This window comes from Trichomycterus rosablanca, chromosome 18 (assembly GCF_030014385.1).
Source record: "Trichomycterus rosablanca isolate fTriRos1 chromosome 18, fTriRos1.hap1, whole genome shotgun sequence".
Taxonomy (NCBI): domain Eukaryota; kingdom Metazoa; phylum Chordata; class Actinopteri; order Siluriformes; family Trichomycteridae; genus Trichomycterus; species Trichomycterus rosablanca.
Genome location: NC_086005.1, coordinates 5,036,504 through 5,059,610, shown reverse-complemented (window position 1 = coordinate 5,059,610; position 23,107 = coordinate 5,036,504). Strand labels below are relative to the sequence as shown.

The window sequence follows — 23,107 nt, the reverse complement described above, 5'->3', positions numbered from 1 at the left end:
GTTTGCATGTTCTCCCCGTGTCTGTGTGGGTTTCCTCCGGGAGCTCTGGTTTCCTCCCACAGTCCAAAGACGTGCAAGTGAGGTGAATTGGAGATACAAAATTGTTCATGACTGTGTTTGACATAAAACTTGAACTGATGAATCTTGTGTAAACAGTAACTACCTGTCCTGTCATGAATGTAACCAAAGTGTGTTGCAAAACGTGACGTTCCTCATGAAAAATCCTAATAAATAAATAAACATATGGAGATCTGTATTATGCACAGTCACGCACCAATCTCTGTTATCCCCCATCACTGTTCAGGTGCCATCAACCAGCCAGCAGAGGTCATCACTGCAGCAGTTACGAGGAATCCGCTCCGGCATTCCGACCCAGTCGTTCATATAAACACCCGGCCTGCCGGTAGCAGAGCTAAGATTCGACCTTGCAAGTTTAAAATGTCAGCAAGCACTGAGACATGGATTTTCTGTGCCTGCTTTAGCCACTCATTGTCTTCTGGAGAACTAAGCTTAACTGCTTCAGCTTAAAGTCGTTGGTCGCCCTTCTCTACATCACTATCTATTGGCAAGAGACTATAATACAGTAACCTTGACAAAGCAGACTGCACAAAAGGTCAGGAGACCTGTGTATGCTGTCTCATTAAAGAGACAATGTTGGATCTTCAAGAAAGGACCGGAGTTTTAGTGTGAACACAGATTTGTTGTGCTGAATAGTGCTGCATTTATTCTACTCATAACCTACTAGGGTTAGAATTGTCCCTAAATTGTACACTGAGTGGTTTTAAATGAAAAGAAGAGTAAGTTAAAGTACCAGGGTGTAACATTAGACCCTCAACATTTTACCAATTGTGACAAAAGTATTCCAACTCGTCAGTTTATTTCCTGTCAATCATGTAAGTTTTACTGGAAAACTGTAAGTTTGATCCTCAGTGATATCTGGGAGTCCAAAGCACCGAGTTCCTCCTGCCTTCTGGAGGAGAAGAATGACATTTCTCTGTCCTTTATTGATCAAGGCACCACCCACCAATCTTGGGTGTAAATAAGCTAATGAAGTTAGAAACCTCCTCAGGCGTGTTACACTGCTGTGTGATGCTGTGTGGGCAGCAGCCTGGACATGCTGGCTGGGTTTATATTTCTTGAAGAAAGCGTATATTATCACTTATTCTTCCAGATTCGTAGGTGTTGTGCATCATATGTGCATCCGAATGATTACATTTAAAGCAGAGGTAGTTTTTATTGCTTAAGAGAGCATTAGAAGATCAATTTACCAAAACAGGAGCTGTTGTAGTTAATAGGACTGAGCAATATGATGATATAGACAATAGAAATGTGACAGAGTAAAGTGTGCGCACAGTCCAAGGGTCTGAATTCTTTTTGAATACCTGCACCAGGAGGAAACACATTCAGGATTATTAGATTCCTTGAAAGACTGAAGTCTGGGCACCAGGGGATGCCACCAGTAATGCTGTAAAGCCTCTGGATGTGGCATGGGCCTTTTGGACTGCTGCTGTCACTCACTGTCGCATTGCAGGTGGAATCTTTAATGGAACAACTGAGCTTCAGCGTCAAAGCTTACAGCCTGTAGGAGTTTATGTGAGAAACTGTAATACAGTAACCCTAACAAAGCACAATTTGTGCTAGATATAGGCAGGATCCAATGAGGAAACAACACTGGGTCTTCATTGTCACAAGGGTGACAACAGGGTGCACCAGAAAGGCCCCTGGGCTTTAACCCACTAAGACTGGTAGCTATTGTTTAAGATGAGAAGTATAAACAGGTGGGAACTGGTGTAACTGAAATAGTATTGATCTTCTCAAATATTCACTGCAGCATTTTTAATCTCTGGTAATTAAAATCTAATTAATCTAGTTTGCTCTATAAAACTACACTTTGCGTAGAAGAGCTCTTATTTTTTACTCACAGTTTTTAAACAACCAAAGGCTGTATAGGACCTCACACAGGGGTTCCCATTGGACAGCTGTCACTTCTCTCTACTCTTTTCTGTATTCATCTCTCTCCCTCAGGGGGTAGCAGCATGCTATGTCATGGTTACGCCAAAAAAGCTACTGTAAACTTACTGTATCAAAGACTTCACAATGTGATTATTGCTTCATAGTGTGATTACAATAGACATTGTATTAAATAAGAAGTGCATTATGGGGCCCCTGATGCTCATGGCTAAAGATTATACAGTATTTAGTATTTAGAGTAACATGATTGTTTGTTTGTTTTTCATTCTAAGTACTTCACACACAAAAACACACACATATCTAGATTGTCTGTAAGTGGACGTGATCGCAGCACACAGTAAATCATGTCATTGGTTAAAGAGCTTGTTTGTGTATTGCAGCTTGCTAACATATCAGTACCATCCCCCCTTCCTTAAGGATTCAAACCTTGGATACCACCGCTGTTCCACCCAAGCTCCACCATATCAATATAAAATACCCAATAATTATTAACAAACAATATGCAGTATGAATTAATGTCACACTGCCATTGTTTATTAATTCACTTTTACCAATTACACGATCCTGATGACTGTTGCACCCAGAACTGGGCGACAATCCTTTAATACATGCAAGTATGTGTATATCAGTACTTCTCACAGACTGTAATGAGATGTAGATAGATAGATAGATAGATAGATAGATAGATAGATAGATAGATAGATAGATAGATAGATAGATAGATAGATAGATAGATAGATAGATAGATAGATAGATAGATAGATAGATAGATAGATAGATACTGGAGCAGCCAGATGAAATCCTCACTGACACAGGGAGAACAGGCAAACTCTACACAGAGAGGACCCTGTTGTTCTAGATCAAAGGGTTTTCTGAAACAGCACAGTCAGGATGGGTGAATTTTCCCTTCTCACTGTTTACTGGCTACATTTTGTACTAGTATCCCTCAGAAAGGCTGTTTAAAGGCAACTCTCCTGGGGAGTATTGGATTGCAAGCTCTTTGTGATACCACTAAGACCAGCAGGATTTGGAGAAATGGTGAGAACGGGAGACACATCTGTGCTGGTTTTGTTCTGCAGGGTCTCAGGTGAAGAGAAGGACTGTGAGCCTCCAGGTCAGTAGAGACAGATGTTTACTGGGAAAGGTGACCTGAATGCTAAACACCCAGAATAAAGCGGGTTAGACTGGAACCTACAACATTCAGGTTTACCAGTTATAATTTCGTCAGCAGGTTTTAACCCAGTTTTAGTCTCAGTCCTTTGTTAAAAATACATAACAAATATAGTCTTATTTTTTTGTTTCAGTAGTTTTATACAATACATTAAAGACTGCAGCTTTTCATAGATTTAATGTTACTAGAGCAAGACAATTTTTTATAGTGCATAAATCTATTGAATAAATTATAATAAATGTCACTATTTTCATTCAAACTGAATAAATATTGCTAAGAATGTTTACTGTAGTGTACAAGGCATGAATAAAAATAATTGGCCTTTTTCTGATTGCCTGTCTCTGCATTTTGTCACACTAAATGATTTTAGCTCATTAAACAAAATATCACCAAAAGAACATTTTGTAATACATAATTGGATTTGTAGAAGAAATAATTTATTAAACATCCATCTAAAAGCATAATTGCCCCCTGGATTAAAACAATTGTTTTATTATCTTTATAGGCAACACTGCAAAGAGGCATTTTTTGGGACTCAGTTGATGCCATGTTATCAAACAAGCACACTGAGATCTGGGTTCGGATCTCAGCAGATTCACAGACATGATTGGTTCTGTCTTATGGAGGTTGCAGAAGTGCCATGATTGATTTTTCCTGCCTTGTGTCCAGTGTTTCCTGTTAAAACTGGACCTGCTGTGACCCTGGCCATGATAAATCAATTAAGTAAAATGAAATTATATCTTATTTTTTATGCCTACTCTTTTTTACAAAGATGCTTTAACTAACCACACACACACACACACACACACTCTGCTCCTTTTAGGTCTCACCACGGCATCTCTACTGTGGTCAATCAAGTAAGTTTAGTGTAGGCTTTTTTAAATTATGGAGTTCTTTTATTGTATTTAGATGTGAACTTCACTCACTCACTCACTTTCTAAACCGCTTATCCTAATCAAGGTGGGGGTGGGGGGGTGGCACCTATTCCAGCTCTCAATGGGCTCAAAGCACACAGAAACACCATCACAGGGCAGACATACACCCACACACATTTACACCTTAATACACACACCAAAGGGCAGTTTTTAGTTAAGTTAATTTAGTTAGGTTCAGGTTTTTTTTAATTAACCAAACTGCATGTCTTTGTACTGTGGGAGGAAACTGGAGCACCCAGAGGAAACCCATACCGACACTGCAAACTCTAGGACCCAGATCATTCCACCTGGGAATCAAACCCAGGACTTTTTTGCTGTGAGGGGACAGTGCTACCCACCGAGCCACTGTGCCACCTTAGATGTGAACTTGTTTTTAAATTTTGGATTATAATTCTGATATAAAGTGGAGGTCTTTAATATAACAGCAAGTCACCATGGTGTATTTTTGGCAGACATATACACCCATGTTAAAATAAAGTTCCTCGTAGAACATATAAAACTGGAGATAATACATGCAGGGGATTTTCTGAAAATTTCAAATGAGCATTAACATTTCTGAGTTGTTTCTCCAATTATTCTAGGAGTAATTTCCTTCTTGCTACTTTCTAATACAGCCAATTTTGCTAAGTCTGTTGTGTTGTGTTGTATTGTATAACTGTGGTACAGTGTCTATGCCATGTGTATAATATATTGTAGACAGACCCTTGTACTCAACTTTGATCTCAAATTATATTATGCAATTAAATCAAAGCAAGACCCAACATAAGACAATATACAGAAATTATACTAAAAATTTCATCATGCAGCAGTACAGATGGAAGAGTCTGATAACAGGAGGTGGAGTTAATCTAATCAGTGTATGCTGCTGTAGGTCAAGGCCCATTCATTCATGCATTTATGCAAAAACATGCTCCATATTATTAAATTATGTCACACATAATAGAGATAGCAACTGACTTATTAGTTCCTCCAGGGGGTGTTAACCTGACTGATAGAAATGGATCTGATTATTTGTTTAATTTTAAAGCAATCTGTGTGTGTGTGTGTGTGTGTGTGTGTGTGTGTGTGTGTGTGTGTGTGTGTGAAACAATGATAGATTGAGATGGATTTAACCTTGGAAGCAGACGCAGTGTTTTGGTTTCCTCCACCTCAGCACTTCCCACCAGTGAAACAGTTCACTGTTGTAGCATTTCGACAATGCCAGAGCTTGTGTGATGTTACTGGTATGTAGTTCTACAGGACTGACTGGCTTACTTACTTGCTCGATGGGTCTAAAGCATTCCAAACTTTGGAGTCATTCTTTAGAATCTGGAAAAATGTGTAGTAATAACAGGCATAAAATACGTACCTGTGGACCCCTGGTTTTCACTTAGACACCTGGCTTTTGGAATTGCTATTTTAAAAGAAAAACTAGTACAGTTTCTGTCATGATTTCTGGGAAATCCTAGGACTGCAACCCTAATCAGGATAAAGGAGGTCAAACATGAAAATGAAATAAAAAATACATAAAACTGTGTTGTCTTTTTTTCTTAACTTGTCTTTGTATAGAATCATGTTTTGTTTATTGATCTAAAATCATTAGTGTGACAAATATGCAACAACAGAGGCAAAGATCTATTACTTTTTTACCACACTGTATTAAGTTTAGCTGTGTGTTTCAGATTGATAGACAATGTGCCATGATTGGTGTTTAAGGTCTTTCTTATGCAGTTGCCAGGCCAAATAAAAAGCTAAATTGTACATAGGAAATATCTAAATAAATAAATATCAGTCTCGTTTTTTTCACAACTCAGTGTGAAGCTGCTTATTTAATTCTAAAGAGAGATGATAAGTAAATCTACACTGCAATTTAGATCACAGTAAATCTAATGTGTCTGTGAGTACTGCTTGAATATTGATAGCCAATTTAGCTAAGGTATTTTCCGCAAGACTGATAAGTTTATTTCAGGAAAAAAGATTTGCACATTACTAATCATCTTGTCTCAAACCATGTTAGCCATTTACAGCATTTGCCAGATGATTTATCCAAATCGACTTACAATTGTGACCAAATACAATGCAGGCAGTTGAGGGTTAAGGGCCTTGCTCAGTGGCCCAACAGTGACGACTCGGCAGTGGTGGGGATTGAACCAATTCTTAGGATTACTGATCCATAGCTTTAACCCTCATGTTCTGTTAGTAGGGCAGTTGTAGCTTAGTGGTTAAGGTACTGGACCAGTAATCAAAAGGTCACTGATTCAAGCCCGACCACTGCCAGGTTGCCACTGTTGGGCCCTTGAGCAAGGCCCTTAGGGTTCAATTGCTTAGACAATATACTGTTACAGTACTGTAAGTCACTTTGGATAAAAGTGTCTGCTAAATGCTGTAAATGTAATGTAAATGTTTGGGGTCCCTGAGACCCCAGAGCCTCTTTAACAGCTCACACAATATCCTGAACGTTTTTAATCATCTTGATACTTTGTGACGTCCTAATTTTATGAAAACAGCTAATAATCATTATTTTATATTGATATTGTGTTCCAAACACACCTCACACACTGCCGTTTATGGTCTCAGAGACTTTAGTTAAAATACATGATTCAAGACAATAGATTTTATATGTTTTAGTGGGCGGCACAGTGGCTAAGTGGGTAGCACTGTCGCCTCACAGCAAGAAGGTCCCGGGTTCGATCCCCAGGTGGGGTGGTCCGGGTCCTTTCTGTGTGGAGTTTGTATGTTTTCCTGTCTCCGGGTGCTCCGGTTTCTTCCCACAGTCCAAAAACGTGCAGGTGAGGTGAATTGGAGACACAAAATTATCCAAGACTGTGTTGGATATATTCTTGTGTGAACTGATGAATCTTGTGTAACGAGTAACTACTGTTCCTGCCACGGATGTAGCCAAAGTGTAAAACATGACGTTAAAATCCTAATAAACAAACAATATATGCGTTAGTAATCTTTTTAAATAACCTAAATGTTTGCTTTCTTTGTCAATAAACATATTAAAGTTATATTGTTTTACTGTGATAAGAACATTTAGCATATTGGTCAATGTTTTGATTTTGAGGAACACGGTAAGTCGCTAATTGCGCTGATCCTGCAATCGAGCAGGTGCGTCACATCAGCCAATCAGGTACGTCGGATACGAGCACGTGACCAGCACCGTGGTCGAAACCCAGGCAGCGGACAGAGCGCAGTAGACCGAGCTACAGAGAGGAGTTGGAGGATATAGCAGCACTCCGGCGTTTAAACTGCTCGTTTAAGGTAAATGTTGCTTTTTTCTTAATGTTATTTAGAGTCTGGACTGCTGGACAGAATAGATCCGGTGTGAGTTACCAGCGTGGCTTTGTTTAGGAATGATTTTTGGTGGGATAATCGGGTCGGTATCGCTGTGTGTGCTGGTGTGCTGGTGCTTGTGGTGCCAGTTATTAAAGAGCGTGTGGCTTATTCAGTAATAAAACACACACATTAGAACCATATTGCGGTAAATAAAAGCAGTTTTGTGCAGTGCAATTCCAGGAGATTTTAAATAAAGCGAAACAAACCAGCACAGCCTGACTTCAGTGATCGCTTTCTCCCTAATCTCCGGTTGTTGCACTGCAGAAGCCTGGAGTCCTCCTGAATTATTTATCACTGAGCTGCTGTGGCGTAATACAGGGACCAGTTCAAATCCACAATACAGACTGTTTAATACTAGAACAGAGTTCATTCTACTCATCACAGATCAGAAAGTTGTTGATTTATTAATGCACGTCCATGCACCCGAGACCTAAAATCTGCAATGGAGCTCTAGCCTAAAAACATTCACATTACATTCACATTTTCAGCAGATGCTTTTACCCAAAGTGACTTACAGTACTGGGACAGTAAACAGTCTAAGCTAATGAGGGTTAAGGTCCTTGCTCAAGGGTCCAACAGTGGGAACCTGGCAGTGGTGGGGCTTAAACCAGCGACCTTTTGATTACTAGTCCAGTATCTCATTCACTAGGCTACAACTGCCCCACAGCAACTGAATAAAAAATGACATAATACTTACATTTTTTTGTACATATATAAACTTACATTTATTGAGAATACTTTTCATTTCTACAAGCAGAGCCTGAATTGACCCGTGTTATTAAGAATCCCCAAGTGTACAACTGTGGTACAGTGTCTATGCCATGTGTATAATATATACAGACCCTTGTACTCAACTTTGATCCCAAATTATAATGCAATTAAATCAAAGCAAGACTCAACATAAGACAATATACAGAAATTATAATAAAAATGGAGGTGACCCTTCAGGGCCTCCTTAAGTTTACTATAGATTACTTACAAGATATGTAAACTGTGACCACGGATAACCCATTGCTCATTTTAAAACGAGATAACACGTGGTTTATTGTAAAAAAAATAAAAATAAAAAAAATAGCACAAATAATAGCTATGAGCCCTAAATACAGACATCAAGAAACTTTCAAGATCCCCTTCATTATGAGCAATGCTCACAAAAGATGTACACATGTAAGGTGTTTACCCATGTAACCCAGATGCCTTAACATTGCTGTACGCTAAATAAAAGAATGTAATAATGAAATACGTGGAAGATAGATGTAATACAAGGCTGAAAGTAATCATTAAGACTCATTTGTTCATTAATTAATTTATTATTGACTAACTGCTTCATCCTTGTTAGATGTAAACACTTGGCACAAGACTCGTTTACAACCATTTATGAGCAACCATTTATGACTGCCAGGAGTTTCAATCAACTTGACAGCAAATAATATAGTTTTAATAATATGCATATTTTATAAATACACTTAGTACTGTAGATAAGCAGACATGCACTGCAGTTTAATTTGTACAGCATGGGGCAGTTTTAGCTCAGTGGTAAAAGTACTGGACTGTTGACCAGGTTGCTGGTTAATGTCCCACTATTGGCAAGTTACCACAGGTTGGCCCTTAACCCTCAATTGTCTGAATTGTATTTGGTCACAACTGTATTAGTTTTGGATATAAGTGCCGTAAATTTGAACATTAATGCAAATAAAAGAAGGGCTGCTTGAGGATGCACATGTATGCTGTGATATTTAATCAGACTGGTTCACTTGATCTGTAATTCATCCATTTGGGATTTTTTTTATATCAGACATTAATCAGAGAAGAATAAATAACTCAGATGTGCTGTATTAGTCTATATAATTCATGGTATAATGTAAATGCCGTGTGGTGTGTTTGTTTTTCTTAAAATTGAGACCTAAAACGAGTCCTCACAGGGAGTCGGCTCCGAGTCGACTCGTTCACGAAGAGCACAACACTAACACGCTTGTGTTGCTTTTGCTTTCGTTAATGAGTCTGGTTCACTTATTTGACTCATATTTTCGGTAACACGGTTCTGTTGTCATACAGATGTGTTCCTGTCCTAATAAATCATGTACTGGCTTGTTAACATGTCGCGGTTGGTCGGTTGTTTTGTTAGCGTTCTTGCTCCTGGTCTCTGGCTGACTGAGACGGTTGAATTCAGGCGGATGATCCGGCAGGTGTCCGCTGCTCCACTTCCGTACTCTCACTTTGTAAACACTGAGTCGGTTAGGTGAACTTACTGTACTTTTGGAAAATAAAAAATGGAAATAAAAGCCAGTTTGTCTCGTGTGCTTGGTTTATGGGAGTTGGTTTGTGTATCTTGTGTTTGGGCTTCATCAGGCTTTTGTTCCAGCTCACTGTGCTGCTCTGTTTCTCCTGTCAGTCTCACAATGCTTGTGTTTCACCTCCAGAGTTTAATAGTGAATTACAGCAGGTCAGACTGTTTCATCTCAGAGTTCTCACTGTACTTCTCTCCCTTTCTTGTGTGTGTGTGTGTGTGTGTGTGTGTGTGTGTGTGTGTGTGTGTGTGTGTGTGTGTGTGTGTGTGTGTGTGTGTGTGTGTGTGTGTGTGTGTGTGTGTGTGTGTGTGTGTGTGTGTGTGTGAGAGATGCCTTTGTGCATGTAGCATTGCACCAAAACATGTTTTGATGGACCACAACATGTTTCTTTTGTTGCAATTGGTTACATTTACTTTTTTCGGCATTTAGCAGACGCTTTTATCCAATACGATTTACAGTCCTGTGACAGTACATATTGTCTAAGCAATTTGAAGGTTAAGGGCCTTGCTCAAGGGCCCAACAGTGGCAGCCTGGCAGTGGTGGGGCTTGAACCAGGTACCTTTTAATTACTAGTCCAGCACCTTAATCACTAGGCTACAACTGACCTACCAACAGACCTGGTTAAAAACAGTCGTGTAATATTGAACAGGAATGATTAACCAGTTCTCTTCACATGTATCAAGGAAATATAAGGCTTAAAGCAAGGCTGGCAATGGTTGGCAAAATACTTTAATTTTGTTTGTTTATTAGGATTTTAACATCATGTTTTACACTGTGGTTACATTCATGACAGGAACGGTAGTTACTCATTACACAAGGTTCATCAGTTCACAAGTTTATATCGAACACAGTCATGGACAATTTTGTATCTCCAATTCACCTCACTTGCATGTCTTTGGACTGTGGGAGGAAACTGGAGCACACAGAGTAAACCCACGCAGACACAGGGAGAACATGCTAACTCCACACAGAAAGGACCCGGACCGCCCCCACCTGGGGATCGAACCCAGGACCTTCTTGCTGTGAGGCGACAGTGCTACCCACTTAGCCACCGTGCCGCCCCCAAAATACTTTAATAAATACACACTATATATAAAAACATGTATACACACCTTATCTATCTGTGGACTTCTTAATCAAATTATGGAATTAAACTAATGTGAAGTACAATGTTAAAAGGTGACTAGGTGACATTAATCCCTTGAAATGTATAAATTTAGTTTTACAATTAATAATTTACAATTTCTGGCGTGTGTGTGTGTAGTGTGTGTGCGTACTTTGGAACAATAAGTTTCAATTGCTAATTACACAGTTCAGTTTCTCTTTCTATAGCCGGCGTTTGACATCTTTTGGAAGTTGTTTGGCATGTTTACTGGAAATACTTGCTTGTTGGATGTTTGAAGGTTTTATGGCATGTTTAGGAGGCTGTTGCTAAATGTTCCAGTTTATCCCTGCGATCTTAATTACTTTAAATACCTTCTTTGTGGGTAAACTACCAAGGTCAGATGGCAGTAGTAAAAGGTGGTACACAAACCCTGCTCTTTATTTAATTTATATTTATTCTTTTATGGTTCCCCTTTTCTCCCAGTTTGGAAACGTTTTACTGGTAGCTTTACCATGGAACAAAAAGGTGCTGATCAGACTTTGTTTTGTTTAATGAATGCTTCGATATAAATAATTTTAAATATTAAATAATTTTTATGTTTTCTTTTGGGATTTTTGGCACAATGAAATACACTGAAGCCTACTGTAGATTGTACTGGAGATTATGGTGATAAGTAGAACGTTGGAACTCCAGTTTATGAACAGAAGAGTATCACATACTGCAGAATGTGCTGGTGAAGTAAGGTCAAAAATGGAAACGGGCATGGTGTTGATGGTCAGATTGACATAGATATGGAAAAACAAGTTAACATCATCACCAAGCAACGACTGATTGAAGCTGTGGTCTGGCCAGTAGCCACATATGGATATGAAGCCTGGACACTAAAGAAAGACTTATTTTGGTTGTGTGATGAGGCACCCAGATGACAACATTGAAGGCAGTGTTATGACAGGACTTGTGAAAGGACTGAAAAGACAAGGTAGACCAAGAATAAGGTGGATTAACATCACAATGTGGGTTGAATTATCGGGGGCTGGTCTACTACAGGTAATATGAGATGGAGGGCATTGAAGAAAGCTGGACCCACCTGGGCAGCCAACCGTTGCACCACGATTATGCAAATTTTGTCAAATTCTTTTAACTGATAATCAGTTGCAGTTTCTGGAAAAACATCAATATATTAAAGCTGTAGACTTTGTTGGTATGTGTTTCAAGAATTTATTTCTTACCTCACCACCGGTGGCTAAACATCGTAATTGTTTCACATACGTTCATCAACACAAGCATATACACCGATCAGCCATAACATTAAAACCACCTCCTTGTTTCTACACTCACTGTCCATTTTATCAGCTCCACTTACCATATAGAAGTACTTTGTACACCACAGGTGTTGTTGGCTGGATATTTTTGGTTGGTGGACTATTCTCAGTCCAGCAGTGACAGTGAGGTGTTTAAAAACGTCTGCTGTGTCTGATCCACTCATACCAGCACAACACACACTAACACACCACCACCATGTCCGTGTCACTGCAGTGCTGAGAATGATCCACCACCTAAATAATACCTGCTCTGTAGTGGTCCTGTGGGGGTCCTGACCATTGAAGAACAGGATGAAAAGGGGCTAACAAAGTATGTAGAGAAACAGATGGACTACAGTCAGTAATTGTAGAACCACAAAGTGCTTCTGTATGGTAAGTGGAGCTGATAAAAAGGGCACTGTTAGCTTTTTTTTACCTGATGCTGACGTGAGATATCTGTAGTCCCAGCTCTGCTATGGGACCTGACAGATGTTAAAATGACCTGACAGCATTGATTAACTGATAATTTAAAAATAAATAACTGTTTAATTATTGACATCCTTATTTACAAGATGATGTAAGACCAAGCTGTCTCTCTGAACCAGCAAATCTGTTGATTATCTACAGTGTTCAGTTCATGTGTCATATATTAAAAATGGTATTCATTTGTAGCAGTTGCATAATAACTTCCAGCTATAACTTGTTTTTGCTGCTTTATTTTTAGTCGAGTAGCAGCACCTACTTTTGTTTTATTTTAAACTGAGAGGATCTGAAGAGGTCACTCTGTTTCCCAACTCTCGCTTCGTCTACCTTGTTTTTTTTTTTTTTTTTACTGGCACTCTGTAGCTCTCTCCCTGCTGATCAGAGCTATTCCCGGCCCTCTCCTGGAGCTCATGAGAAAAGAAAAGCAAAGCCAGACAGCAGCAGCAGAAATGAGCTTAAGTACAGCATTGTGCTGCAGAACCCACAACCCTTAATCACCAACACGGTGCTGAAGCTGGTCCTGATTCAGGAAACCAAAAGGACTTGGTTATTCCTTTTAGAATGAGCTTGCATTAAATAACCATTAACACAGTGTTTTTTTCTTTTTACCCAAATTTTCTCATTGTACGACCTCCACACTTGCTGAAAAGGCTGGCATCTACTTGGCACGTGTGAAGCTGCTGATTTTTTTCACCAGTCAGCAGCAGATTTCTGCAGAAAGCTTTAATATGTATGGATGAACAGGCTTTGACCTCTATTTTTCTGCTACAGCTCCCGCTGGCACATGACCAGAATGTAGGATCCACTGTTGCAGTGACAACATAGTACAAATATTCCATCAACCGTTCACTCCTATTTTGTTTATAGTTACAAAATACAGATTTGGCTTCAGGTATGAACACAATACGAACCAAAGGTATCTAACCAAACACAAGCACGTGATGTCACAAGATGCAACACTAAACGTACCACAAGAGAACAGGATGACTTAAAAGTATTTAATTATTATATAAGGTAAATGTGCAGCATTATTGTGGGGGGCACTGTGGTTCAGTGGGTAGCACTGTCGCCTCACAGCAAAAGGCTCCTGGGTTCGATTCCCAGGTGGAGCAATCCTGGTTCTTTCTGTTTGGAGTTTGCATGTTCTCCCCCTGTCCATGTGGGTTTCCTCCGGGTGCTCCGGTTTCCTCCCACAGTACAAAGACATGCAGTCAGGTTAATTTAAGATACAAAATCGCCCTGTGTGTGTGTGTGTGTGTGTGTGTGTTTGTCTGTCCTGTGATGACGTGGCGACCTGTCCAGGGTGTATCCTACTTTTCGCCAAGGGAATTGCACCCACTGTGACCCTGACCAGGATAAAGTGGTGATAAAACAGACAATGAATGAATGAATGAAAAATGTGTTGACTTCTTTATTCATTGATGGGTAGCACTGTCGCCTCACAGCAAGAAGGTCCTGATCTGGGTCTTTTCTGTGTGGAGTTTGCATGTTCTCCCCCTGTCTGTGAGGGTTTCCTCTAGGAGCTCCGGTTTCCTCCCACAGTACAAAGACGTGCAGTCAGGTTAATTTGAGATACAAAATTGGCCTGACTGTGACTGTGTGTGTGTGACTGTGTGTGTGTGACTGTGTGTGTGTGACTGTGTGTGTGACTGTGTGTGTGTGTGTGTGACTGTGTGTGTGTGACTGTGTGTGTGTGACTGTGTGTGTGTGACTGTGTGTGTGTGACTGTGTGTGTGTGTGTGTGTGTGACTGTGTGTGTGTGTGTGTGTGACTGTGTGTGTGTGTGTGACTGTGTGTGTGTGACCGTGTGTGTGTGTGACTGTGTGTGTGTGACTGTCTGTGTGTGTGTGTGTGTCCAACCTCTCCAGGGTGTATGCTGCATTCTTCTGACAACTGGCTCGCAAAATATACGACATGCGTGCATCCTACCCATATTTATTTATTTATTTTGGTTTTATTGTAAATTTGAGAGTATTAACACTAAGCAAACCAGTATAAACCAGTATAAAAATATAAACTTGACCTTAGAATACTTTAGACTCTTGAATTTAGGGCAGGGAAAAAAGGCCCATGTCAAAAATGGCCTGCAGGAAGCTGACTGGCGTTTAGCACCCAGCTAAAATGTTGTCTGTTAAACCAGCCACTGTGCTCATAAAGAAGCAGTGTTGTGCATTTATTCTGACTCAAACACACATCGACGCTGAAGTCACAGAGACGGGCTAAATATAAAGAACCCAGTTAAGTTGCTAATGGGAGAGAAACTGAGAAGCATCTGGACTGGTTTGAGCTAGATTCATTCGCTCTACCAACAAGAGCGGCTTTGTTCCTGAGAAGGAAAGACCCCGACTTGTTTAACAGCTCTGCAGTCGTGTTTGAATATACGGGGAATAGAGGAAACGACGGTGCAGGGTTCAAGCGCGTTCTCTTATCGGTGCGTGCGTGAGGGTTTGCTCAGAGGGCGAGTTGTTTGGGATTCTCGGAGGGTACGGCAGCAGAAACCTGCCCTGCACTTTATCAGCGCTGAGCTTGTGTGTGCATGTATAAAGCAGCTGACAGCGGAGTCAAAGCAGAGGAAACGGATCCAGAGATGAGAAACTAGATCTAGACAAGGCACGGGGCACAAATGGCCATGTAAGGTATCTGAGTTCTAAACGGGGCCGGAGCAGATCACCATACAGGCACAGAAATGCAGGCTGTACGGAAACGGTAGCAGGTCTAAACATGAGAAGCAGAACCGCCTGCCTCGTGCATGAAGGAAACGGACTGTACGTGCGCTCTCATGGACGGATGACGGATGTAATTGTGGGAAAAATTAGTCCTAAGTTTGAAATGGAATTTTATAATCTTCCAGTTTAGCTTTTACATTGACAGCATTTACCAGATTAACTTAATAAGACTAAAACATTTACACCGATCAGCCATAACATTAAAACCACGTCCTTGTTTCTACGCTCACTGTCCATTTTATCAGCTCCACTTACCATTTAGAAGCACTTTGTAGTTCTACAATTACTGACTGTAGTCCACCTGTTTCTCTGCATGCTTTGTTAACCCCCTTTCATGCTGTTCTTCAATAGTCAGGACAATAGAGTGGACAGTGAGTGGACACGGTATTTAAAAACTCCATCAGAGCTGCTGTGTCTGATCCACTCATACCAGCACAACACACACTAACACACCACCACCATGTCAGTGTCACTGCAGTGCTGAGAATGATCCACAACCTAAATAATACCTGCTCTGTGGTGGTCCTGTGGGGGTCCTGACCATTGAAGAACAGCATGAAAGGGGGTTAACAAAGTATGCAGAGAAACAGATGGACTACAGTCAGTAATTGTAGAACTACAAAGTGCTTCTATATGGTGTGTGTGTGTGTGTGTGTATATATATATATATATATATATATATATATATATATATATATATATATATATATACACACACATACAAGACCAATAAAACTTGCATAAAACACAGATTCTTGCTGTGAATAGCATAAATATGACAATATAGTGTTATAAAGACAAACATTTAGCAGATGCTTTTATCTAAAGCGACTTGAAGGCTCAAGGATCCAACACTGGCAGCTTGACCATTGTGGGGCTTAAATTGGCAACTTTCTGATCAGTAGTCCAGTATCTTAACCACGAAGCTACCACGGCTCAATTTGAACGGAAAATTTAAGACTTTTCACAATGAATGATTGCCATGTATAAATGTTTCCTGTTGGGTTTTTTGGGCACCTTTAGAACAGGGATGGGCGTATAACTACTTTGTTTAACAAATTTGATTTAAATATCCTCGTCGGAAAAAAGTTTCAATTGTCAAGAATCAGTGAGTGAAAACGTGCAGCTGGTGCAACTAGGTGATGGATTTATTCTTCAGACGCCAGTAATAATAGGTGTGTTTTATTTTGGGGTGGGTGATAGAAAATGATCACTTAATATGTAATTTATGGGTCTGTCTGAATACCTAGTGAGCTGCCTACTGCCTACATGATCAGCTGCCTCAGTAGAGAGGATTCTAAGAAGACAGGAAACTCATCATTCAGATTATTTAGACGCACTACTTACACAGAGATTACGGCGATTATGTCCTCAGTTTTCACGTACTGAGCTAACACAGTTAGTTTCAGGCCATTCAAACCGATGGGATGAGGTGGCACAACCAGCTAGCATGCCGGCTAACATCTCCATCCGTGTACCGTTGTCACTGACCAACCTGAATTTCAAAAGAACTCCATTGGTTGCTCAGCATTCGTTCTCCATATTTGTCATTTTAAGTGAGAAAAGTTGTGCCGCACTGAATGCTGGGATAGTCTTCATTGCTAAGGAAGCCTTTGATGATTCATTGTTATTCAGTCAGATTATCACTCAGAATTAAGGCGCCTCAGTAGGAGCATTTTAAGGCATCTTGGAATTTAGGCATGCCCTCTTCTCAGGTGAGTGTAGGATGATGTAAAATGCGTCTATGTAGAGAGACCACTAGGTTGTCAGACGGACCCTTTATTATATAGTTATTATCTATAGTTATTTCTGTGTGCTATTTAAAAACCTTATGTTAACTAATAAATATTGCTCCTTGCATCTAGTCTAACCATGGTTTACTTAAACCCTGAGCAGGACAACGTGCGTCCTGAATATATCTGAATAAATGAATTAAAAATATAATAATAATACATAATAATGTAACATGTAAAAGATGTTTAAAGAAGCTTCACTTTTGCTTCACTTTTTGAAGTACATTATATGGTCGAAAGTATACGGACGCTTATTCTTCTTGTTAAGTTAAATTTGTTCAGCCATATTGCTAACAGGTGTTTTACTACCACTTGTATGGAACACATTGTATGACGGTTTGTAAAAGAAGCTTGTTTGTATTTGCATGACTGCACGTCTGTTCACATGGTGAGGTCTGTAAAGACAAGTTCTGACTAGTTTGGTGTGAAGGAACCACAGTAACCGGTACAGATCACTGACCTCAACTTTTAACCCCAAACAGCTTCTTTCACAGAAGACTGGAGGCTGTTCTAGAGGGAATCTAACTCCTCATGAGTCAAGGGTCAGGAGAGGTTTATTGTCATTTCAGCTATATACAGGTACATATTGAAACGAAACAACGTTCCTCCAGGACCAGGGTGCAACATAGAACAAAAAGTGCGAGACAGTACAGTACAGTGCAGGTAGACAACATTACAATAATACGAGAATGCTTAAAATAAATAAAGGAAGACAAGACTAGAGACAAGTGTTGGTTAGTACATGGTACTGAGTAAATAATGTTGAGGTAGATTATACACAAGTTATGAGTATCAGTCAAGTTAAGTCAGACTCATTTATATAACGCTTCTTACTATGAACATTGTCTCACATCAACTTTACACCTGCAGAGCAAGCCTAGGGTGACAGTGGCAAGGAAAAACTCTCTTAAAATTACAGGAAGGAACTTTGAGAGGAACCAGACTCAGCAGGAACCCATCCTTCGTGGGTGGCCTGGAGGAGTTCTTTATTTTTAATCCAGTCTTTGAAGAAGACCTGGACATTATAAGTTCTGGACATTTTTATTGCAACATGCCAGATTCCCGTCCCATCTAATAGGGGCACGCCAGATTTTTTGTTGCGCCCTGCCAGGTTCCCGTCCCATCTAGTAGGGGTACTCCAGGTTCCCGTCGCATGTAGGAGCACACCAGGTTCCTGTCTCATCTAATAGGAGCAGCACCGTTGGCCCTGCAGTCTCGATCCGCAGTCATCAACCTCGGGAGGGTAAACAGGTTTCCATCAGAACCACTTAGCTTTAGATGAACGCTTGTGCCCTGCTGAACATGCTGGTGTTTTTTTCGTGTAAAATTTTTACTGCAGGTTTGCTGCTACAATAGAAGCCACACAACCATCAAGAGGCCCAGTTACGTCTTTATTAAGATTATACACCAACTGTGCTAAAACACACATGGATTAACCAACAGCCTTCCTAAAATGAACCACTGTTTTCTACGTCTTGTAGAAGTCGACTTTCCCATTGATTCAGTTTCTCAGAGGAGTTTTACTCCAGTGCTTTTCCTTTTGCATCCTTGTCACTGCTTTAAAATGAGCTCTGTTTATTCGGTTAGCACTGGGGGCTTTTTTAACAAGATTGCATTGTTATTAAAGAAAAAGCACAATCTATCTCTTTTACACACGTGGAGGCAGGAACCAGGATGTGAATGCTGTTTATGAAAACAATCACAGTTTGCATTGATGCTTATTCATATTTTTTCTAGGAATTAAATGTAGGTATTAAATACGTCACTGTAAAGCAATACAAATGCAGACATGATTCCAACTGTGTCGTATAGAATGATTTATTTAAAATTACTCACAAATTGTGTACCTACATACAGATTATTACCACGGGAGAAAATGTCTCTTTAGGGTTAGTGTGAAACATGAGGAGGTTGATTTGTTTATGTAAAATTGTGCACAGAACTGAGCTTACAGTATATTTACATTGATGAATGTTTGTGGCTTTAGATATTCAGTCTTAATATAGCACCATAACACATAATTATCTCCACAATTCTTCTAGTCTGCTGCTTGTTTAATGGCTGTTTATTCAAGTCATATTTTAACATTCATTCAATTATTCATTGTCTGTTTTACCACCACTTAATCCTGGTCATATATTGGGCAAAAGGCAGGAAACACCACAGACTGGTTGCCAGTCTATCTTTGGGGGCACACGCAGGGCAGTTTTTATTAGTTCCAATTAGCCTGACTGCAGCTCTTTCGACTGTGGGAGGAAACCGGTGCATCCGGAGGACCCTGGCCACCTGGTTGGGGAATCGAACCCAAGCCCTTCTTGCTGTGAGGTGACCCTGCTACCCACTGCACTTACATGTCATTAGCAGGGTTTTTATTGGCTGCTGCAGAAGGGGTCTGGTTTTCTGGTTGTATAATAAAAAATAAAAGTAAAATATTATAATAATTATTTTTGCTCCTTTCCTGTGTGCAAGTTTGTGCTTACAAGGTTTTTTCCCTCTTTGCCAGTTTACTGTAAATCTTTTGATTAAACATCTGAATTACAGTCGTTGATGATGAGCAGGGTTAACGGTGGCTCGTGGGTATCAGTCACCTCACATCAAGAAGGTTCTGGGTTCGATTCCCAGGTGGAACGGTTCTGGTCTGTGTGAAGCATGTTCTCCTCGTGTCTCTGAGGCTTTCCTCCCACAGTACAATGACCAAGTGCAAGTGAGGTGAATTGGAGATACAAAATCGGCCGTGACACTGTTTGACATTAAACTTGAACATGGGTAACCTGTAACTACGTGTCCTGTCATGAATGTAACCAAAGTGTGTAAAAGATCAAGTTTAATCCTATTAAATGAATAAATAAACAACCGTCACTGGTAAGAATTGGCTGTGTGTTTAAAGCCCTGCCGTTCTGGTCGTACCTGATAAGATCTAAACAGGGATGCTAAAGTGTTTCTGCTCTGACTCGTCAATAGTGCATTTATCTCGTGTGCCTGTGCCTCCCATCAATTCACTTACGTTGTGTGTAGCAATTAATCCCTATTTGCCATCCACATTAAAAGTCTTTGCAATTGCTAATATAGATAAAATATTCAATTAAAGCCTGTGAGACCAAGTGCATCCCTATCAGATTAAGTGGATAATGTAATAACGGAGGTTTCCAGCGCTGTGCCAGTACCAGAGCTGGTTTGTAAATGTAGCTTGTTGGGGGTGAGTGAACTAAAGTACAGAAGATAAAGAAAGACACAGGGTAGCATGTAACGCTTCGTTATGCTTTGCTGCTTGTCGCCTCTTTGCCTCTCGGGATAGATAATGAATCACAGCAGGTCTGGGCAGTTATGTGAGGAATCAAGATGAAAGGAGTGCTGGCTTTTACCCATACTTGAGGATTGATGAAGACAGATCAGGTGGACGCTGATGCCTTCATGATGCAGTGTGTGTCTGGACTGTGTTTTTTGGGGGTCCTGACATTGTAGAACATTCTTGCCATATCAACAGCTCATTTATTCGATTGTGAAAGCTGATACTTGTTTCTTGCTAGCAAATATCTGCTTTAGCAATGCTTTGACGATGTCAGGTGTGTTAGTCGTGATGTTTTCCTTTTATACCACCTCTTCAATCCTTGAATATATCCATTAAGTTTAGCCATTTCTCTGTGCCTGCCCCGAAACTATGGCTTGCCACTTTTTATTAAGGCTTCCTATACGATTAATCATTTTAAATCCAACTTAAAGACCTATTTACTCTCACAGGCTTTTGGCTTTATTCTGTGCCAACTGTTTTATTTACCATTGATTTTTATTTTGCTATATGTCTTTTACTGTATGTTATGTAATTGATTTGCTTTATTATTGTCCTGATTTTATTGTGCAGCGCTTTGGGTGACACTGGAGGTCTTTGAAGGTGCTTTATAAATAAACCTGACTTGACTTGACTCGATTACCTTTTGTAGGGGGCAAAACTCACCAAGCCGTCACTGAGCAGTCTGTATCCCTCACGTCTCATAACATCTATTCAGTTATTTACACTGTGTAGGAAGTGTAGCGGGGCGGCACGGTGGCTAAGTGGGTAACACTGTTGCCTCACAGCAAGAAGGTCCTGGGTTCGATCCCCCACTGGGGCGGTCCGGGTCCTTTCTGTGTGGAGTTTGCATGTTCTCCCCGTGTCTGTGTGGGTTTCCTCCGGGGGTCCAATTGTCCACGATTGAGTTTGATATAACCTTGTGAACTGATGAATCTTGTGTAATGAGTGACTGGTTACATTCATGACAGGAATGGTAAAGTGTAAAACATGACATTAAAATCCTAATAAACAAACAAACAAGAAGTGTAGCACACTGTATCTGCATACAGATTATTACCATGGAAGAAAACGTCTCTTTAGGGGGAGGTTAATTTGTTTAGGTAAAACATTCTCACCATATAAACAACTAACGTAAACACTGTTGGATGCTAGAATAATTCAAAGCTAGTGAGTGGAATGTGTTTATTTATAATTAGTGATGGGCCGATCCACAGTTTTTCAGTTCCGATCCGATTCCGATACACAACTGCTGATACCGATACTGATACCGATGCTGCATCATGGTGTTTTCCTGTCCCGCTAGCATGAACTCCTGGTACTCTTTTTAATGTGAAACTTCTGCAGGTGCTCGATTAAATTATTGTGTTATACGACGAAACCTTACTTCCACCCCTTGACACACTAGCTTTGCACACATTGCAAGTAGCTGTTTTGCTTTTCTGCATTTCCAGATTAAAATATTTCCATACAAAAGGACATTTTAGTAAAATAAGCAGCTAATGTTATTTTTCCCCGTTACTGACTGAAGTTGTCACGGGTTCATGGTAAGATGTGTAATGGAACTTGGATCGGTGACGTGCCTCATGTTACATTATGTTAAACAGGACAAGTTGTGTCTGTGTGGATGCCTGGCCAGGTCGGTGGCTCTGCTAAGTATCAAACTTGAGAGTTTAAACACTAGACTGCTCCACCACCCACACGCCCCATTCTTGGATGGATAAGCAATGTCCTTTAGCACTATGGTGAATTCAGCTAATTGCTTCAACATTCAACAAGTTACGGTGGGTTTATGGTCCAGTACAAGATGCGAACTGGAATTTGGATCGGTAAGTAGACCGGCCCGTCCGTCAGATATCTGATCTGTATATGACGTCAATATCGGACCCGGGACAGGATCAGGCCCATCTCTATTTATAATTTTTGCATCAGTGCAGTTGGGATACATTTTGAGCATATCTAAATATTAATGCCTATGTCCTACCTGGGCAGCTGCCCCAATAGAGAGGATTCTAATAAGGCATCAAACTCATAAGGCAGATTATTTAGACACACTACTTAGACAGAGATTACAGTGATTACCACAGTTTAGCCTGAGGCCATTCAAACCAACGGGCTGAGGCGGCACAACCCGCTAGCATGCCAGCTAACGTCTCCCTCCGTGTACCGAAAACGGTTAAACTGTCCCTAATGTCTGAATTTGCAAAAAATCACACTTGTGCACCTTTATATACATTAAAAATCAATAAGAATCTATTTACATTTAAAATAACTCTGTTGGTTGCTCTGCAATGAGTTGTCTGACATATTTGTAATTTTTTATGAGAAGTCGTGCTGCACTGAATGCTGGGATTGCCTTCAGCGCTAAGGAAGCTTTTTATGCTCCCCGTTATTCAGTCAGATTATTACTTAGAATTAAGGTGCCTCAATAAAAGCATTTTAAGGTATTTAAGAATTTAGACATGCCCTCTTCTCGAGAGTGTAGGATGACGTGATTATGGCCTTGCAGTAAATCTTTCCCCAGCAACGTGTGTGTGTGTGTGTGTGTGTGTGTAACACACCATATGTTATTGTCTACTTAACCGTTATCACTTCCACCATCCAGCTTTCCTAAAAGAAAAAAAACTAGGACCAGCATATTATCAGTCATTTAAACGTTATCCCTCAAACACCTCCTCTTTATCTGGTAAATTGCTTATGAACCTGCATGTCTGGAGTTGCTGAGGCTGA

The 23,107-nt window shown here is 40.2% G+C and overlaps 1 protein-coding gene across 3 annotated transcripts in view; it reads left to right on the top strand.

Annotated features, from left to right (window-relative positions):
- The first annotated feature begins 7,250 nt into the window (after positions 1-7,250).
- strbp (spermatid perinuclear RNA binding protein) overlaps positions 7,251-23,107 on the top strand; it is a 90,254-nt gene continuing 74,397 nt past the window's right edge. For 2 of the 3 annotated variants that reach the window (XR_010015225.1, XM_063013712.1), the window contains exon 1: positions 7,251-7,320. The gene's annotated coding sequence lies outside the window, so the exon portion shown is untranslated. The remainder of the gene's footprint in view (positions 7,321-23,107) is intronic. The other variant, XM_063013713.1, reaches the window with a different exon arrangement.